Here is a 5,344-nt window from a genome sequence, read left to right as displayed (position 1 = left end):
AAAGAGCCTTCTAGAAGGGCACAAGGAAAGGTGGGTTCCCAGAATCCGTACCCCAGGCTCAGAACCAGCTCAGCCCCCTAATGGTTCCTTACCTCACACAAGTCCCTCAGTCTCTCTGAACTTCAGCTTCCTCTGGCTTCATAGCACGGAGTTGAATTTACAGGCACGCGCCACATAACAGTGTTTTTCAGTCAATGACCCACCGCATGCTTGCTGACGGTACCCAGCTGAAAACTTCCTATGGCCCAGGGATGCAGTGGCCGTCAGGACGTCGTGACGTCATCACGTCGTGAGGTCGTAAAGCAGGGCATTACTCACGTCTTTGCAATGCTAGCGTGAACAAGCCTACTGCGCTGTCAGGCTCTTAGAAGTACAGCACATACTTACGGACAATATGTAACACTTAATAATAAGCAACTGTTACTGGTTCGTGTATATACTACCTTATACTGTTTATCATTATTTTAGAGTGATTTTTTTTATAAGTACTCTTTCTACTTATAAACAAAGTTTGCTGTAAAACAGCATGCTGTATTATGCCAGCCAGCGGCAACGTACTACATTTCATATTTACACATCCCTTGACTGTACCATTATCTCTTGTGCTTGATTTCATCTTGTCTTGTTTTGTACGGTAATGTGCTATATCTGCTTCTAGCCTAAGAGCAAGTCACCCAAGTTTGTAAGTGCACTCTGTGATGTTCGCATAACAGTCAAATTGCCTAACGACACGTTTCTCAGGATACATCCATTGTTAAGCTGTGCGTGGCTGTCCGTGATTTTTCAGGTACTTTCCTCCAATTTTATTCTTCTCAGTAAGAAGAGTGTGGACTATTATGTGGTTGACCCACAGTCAACGAAACATCATTTCTCTATACTTTGGTTCATCGTTTTTGCCCTGCTCGAAATTCCTGAGGTTATTCTTCTATTCCTTGTCTCAAGTTCCTCCTAAATCTGTTGTGACATTTTTCCCTGGCCATCACATTTTTTTTTTCTTACAGAGTCATCTGAAGCATTTTTTTAAAATAAACCTTATTCAAAGGACAGTTTTAGGTTTACAGACTCTGAAGCACTATGAGACATGTAAAAATAGAAGAGCGATTTTTAATACCATGTAACACATATCAAACACTCATAATTTTAGACAAAAGTCATTTCCTAAATACTAAAAGATTTCTACATGTTTTTTACTAGAAAAATAATCGAGATAAAGCAGCTACTAAATAAGAATATGTCATCTTGATTTCTAGCCAGTCTCTGGGCATAGGTAAGCAGCTAAACTGTTTCTTCTTCATTTTTTTTAATTTGCTTTTTTTTAATTTTAAAATTGCTCCCTTTTAAGAGACAGGAAAATGGCATAAATATAAGCTGTTAGACATTTCATTATGTACAACTTTAATGTCAAATATTTAAACAGAAACAAACATTAAAATGTAAATGATAAAATTAATTCATCAAAATGTTAACTTTCGTGAAAGAAGAGCCAATTATTCAGCAATTATATATTTGTTAGATGTTCTTATAGGACCTCACTGCCCTATAGACTTTCTGGAGCCAACCACTTTGCATGGTTTACATTTTTTAGAACTATCAGGTGACTGACTCAAAGAAATAGTGTAAGGCTTAGGGACTCCCTTGAGACATCAGATGACCTTGAGAAAACTGACAGAGCAGAGATTTGCACATAAAACACCAAAAGATCAAATGGTGTGAAGGTTTAAGTTTATCTGATCATGGGTTGTGGACTTCGTGACCAATGAATTGGTCCCATGGTTATCACAGTATTTGCTTTCCAGAAATGGGGTAACATTGCTGAGAAATTCCTTAGCAGAACTCACACTTGAGAAATTTGTAACAAAATAGAAATGGAACAATAGGTTAACAGTGACCCAGTAGAAGTTTTTATGAATAATCTTCCTATTCTTGAAATAAAGTATTAAGATAGGCAGAGTACAGAGGATTTTTAAGGCAGTGAGACTAATCATATGATACTAAATGGTGAATACATGTCATTATATGTTTGTCCAAACCCACAGAATGTACTACCCCAAGAGTGAACACTAATGTAAACTATGGACTTTAAATGATAATGATGTGTCAGTTTAAGTTCATCAATTATAACAATATACCACTCTGGTGGGGACTGTTGGTAGAAGGGAAGTTATGTATGTGGGGTAGGGATCAGAGCTTTGTAAGTGGGAAATCTCTGCACCTTCTGCTCAGTTTTGCTGTGAACCTATAACTACTCTTTAAAAATAAAGTTTATATTCAAAAAGTTCACTAAATCAAAAGAAATATGAATGACATTTTGTATACCTTAAATTAGCAACAGTGGGCACTATACTAATTTCCATGTGTTATTCTTCACTTATGAGAAACGTTTTGGCTTACTTTTCTTGGAGCTTAAATGGGACATTTATAAATTCATTTTGCTTTGTAGAAATTTGCACAATAATGGGTCTCTATGACTCAGAGTTCCTATATCCTGCTTCTGGGAAATTGCTTCACTCTCAAGAGCCCCAAATAGCTGGCTATTTTATAAGATAAAAGTTTTCGAAAACCTCTATTCAACCTACTTGTTAGACAGCTCTCAACTACCTCCTCAATAACCTCATGTCAAAGCATCTACCAAACTCCTCTTCCCCATCTCTTACACACCACTCAGCTCCTTCCTCTGATACCCCCTGTGCAGTTCTGAGGTCTGTCACCGTCATCCTTGACTTCTTCCAAGACTTCATTAACTATCTGCTTCCTTTCCACCATCTACTTTTACAGCCCTTTTCTATGACCATTCCCTAGTTTACTCATTTTCTAAGTATCCCTAAGAAGAATGTGTCAGCTTCCTGTCTGCCTTCCTACCTTCCTGCTTTTCCTAGCTGTGTTCCAGCCTTTCTAAATAATACAGTCCAAAGCCATGTTGTGGACCAAGCAAGGCAGGCATCTGTGTTGAGGGGAGGGTGCTGTCATGGCCAATGGCAAATGTTGGAGCCTCAATGGGATGATGAGGGATCCTGCACAGGTTGGGGGTAAAAACACGACCTGATGTGGAGCAATAAAGCCTGACCAGGATAAGGAGGCATTCTATGCGATTCAAGCCCAGAGTCAGGCGTTAGAGCCTGAGAAAGGTCAGAACAGCATCTGCTTGGGGCAGGGTGGGAGAAAACTATGGCTATAGGAGATTGATAACATACAGAGGGGGCGGATTCAATTTCTAAATATGGTAAGAATAATTGGAACCAAGTTTCTTATTGTTGGATGAGGGAGTTACAAATGTAGTGTTGAATTGAAATTGAAAGTAGTGGGGTGAATTCATATATCTCAGTATAGAATGATATAGGAATAAATATAAATGTGTGTGTGTGTGTGTGTGGCAATAAGCAGACCTGATGATCAGATATTAGTTTTTTAATACCATTCTCCATAACAGGAACCAATACCCCTTGGAGAAATGCCAGAGTCAAGGCTGCTGCAGGGAATGTACAAAATCAATCAGGAGCATCACATTATGCTAGAAAGTAAAGAAGAGCTCAACAAATAATGGATATATATGAACAGGACACAGGATCCAACTTGAAGCGGATCTCACTGGCCAAATCTAGGTCCATTTGGGAATTTAAATAAATGAATATATTAATAGATTATAACCCATGATATAAATGCATAAACAAACAAATGGGGAGAAGAAAAAGTTATTCCTTATGGCATAATGCCAACTGATCAATCAATCAATATAGAAGTAATAATAGAAGTAGAAAATCACTATATGACAATTACTATAGTAATAATTAATTGAGCCACGAAACATCAATGAATGCTTAAACTAGTAGATGAAAGTTTGATGAGAAACATAATATTTACATAACCTCAAAGTACTTCCTCACACAATTCTTATTAATTACAAAGAGAAAAAAAACATAAACCTGATAGTAGTAAAACTTGGCAAATACCATCACGCGCTCAAAGGTAACACCACCAGTAAAGAACCACATCAAAATCATGGACTACCTGACGGGACGCGATGAGAACTCAGCATCGTTTCTGTGATCTTCCCGCCCACAACAAATGCAGAAGCTGAGTCTCATCAGGAGGAAACGTCAGTCAAAGCTAATTTGAGGGGTAGTCTACAAACTAATTGTCCAGTAATCTTCCAAAGTGTCAAGTCGTGTGAGTTAAGGAAAGACTAGGAAACTCTCCCAGACTGACGGAGATTAAAGAGACATGACAGTAAATACAAGATAGTATCTCAGACTGGATTTTTTGCTATAAAGAATGTTATTTTGATAATTGGTGAAACTTGACCAGGGTCTGATGGTCAGATAGTAATAATGGATAAAGGTTAACTTCCTGACTTTGATGGTCGTATTATGGCATTGTGAGAGAATGTTCTAGCATGTAGCAAGTACATTGTAAAGTTTTTCGGAGTAATAGTTTGAGGTGTGCATCTTACCAAATGATTCAGGGGAGGAATGTTCTTTGTACTGTTCTTGCAAAATTTTCATAAGTTCAAAGAATTTCAGAATAAAAGGAGAAAACATGAAACAGAACGTGCTAATTAGGGATGTGTGGTTAAAGATAAGGAAACTGACAGTGATCAACTTAAAGAAACGCCATCCCTGGCAGGAGGCTGGATAGCCAGAGGAAGACTTGAATAAAAACCAAGTCTCAGAAGACAGGCAGCAGACAGCACTGGGAAGTCCGGTTCAACCCTATCCTGAGGCCGCAGCGCTTTGGCGTCTCTTAGACTCTTGCCTGGCAAGGCTTGCGCTCCGAGTCTGTTTGCCTCCGCAAGGTGAAGCTTGCCAGGAGCAGCAGTTCCATCTTCCCACTTGCTTCTCTGGCTCCCCATTTTCCCTTGGTTTTATCATCTTATCAACCATCCCATACTTTCAACATGTATTTTCGGCGGGAGGGTTGGTCCAAATAATCTAGTGGACCGTCTTTCCCAGAAAGAGAAATACACACCTTATTCTCTTTATGGCCTTTACTACCTCCTAAAAAGTCTGTGTATTTGCTTACTTTCTGTCTCCCTGCACCAGACTGAAAGCTCTAAGGTGACAGGGCCCATCGGCCTTGTTCACTATTGTATCCTCTCCCAGGGGAGAAGAACCTCTGCTACCAGAGACCTCACCATCCTCCAGAAGACTGGCTCAGGCACACACCCTTCGGACCATGCAGAGATGATAGGAACACGTCCATTCTTCTACCTTGAAACCATTTTCAAGGTCTGGCTTCCCTGGGCTCCCTGTCCCCAGCTGCTCCCTTTCAGATCCATTGCACCTTCCACCTCCCCCTAGTGCGTGATGGAACGATTCTTCTTTATTTGGGAAATTCCATTTACCTTTGC

At 39.6% G+C, this 5,344-nt stretch overlaps 1 long non-coding RNA gene across 1 annotated transcript; it reads left to right on the top strand.

The window, feature by feature from the left end:
• The first annotated feature begins 3,000 nt into the window (after positions 1-3,000).
• Positions 3,001-3,644, top strand: LOC118610665. Its single transcript, XR_004953879.1, has 2 exons — positions 3,001-3,125; positions 3,428-3,644. It is a non-coding gene; the product is annotated as an uncharacterized LOC118610665 (long non-coding RNA).
• Positions 3,645-5,344: the final 1,700 nt, after the last annotated feature.

Source organism: Rousettus aegyptiacus, unplaced genomic scaffold (assembly GCF_014176215.1).
Source record: "Rousettus aegyptiacus isolate mRouAeg1 unplaced genomic scaffold, mRouAeg1.p scaffold_m13_p_13, whole genome shotgun sequence".
NCBI classification, from domain to species: Eukaryota; Metazoa; Chordata; class Mammalia; order Chiroptera; family Pteropodidae; genus Rousettus; species Rousettus aegyptiacus.
The sequence above is the reverse complement of the archived record's forward strand: the minus strand, read 5'-3'. Positions and strand labels throughout refer to the sequence as shown.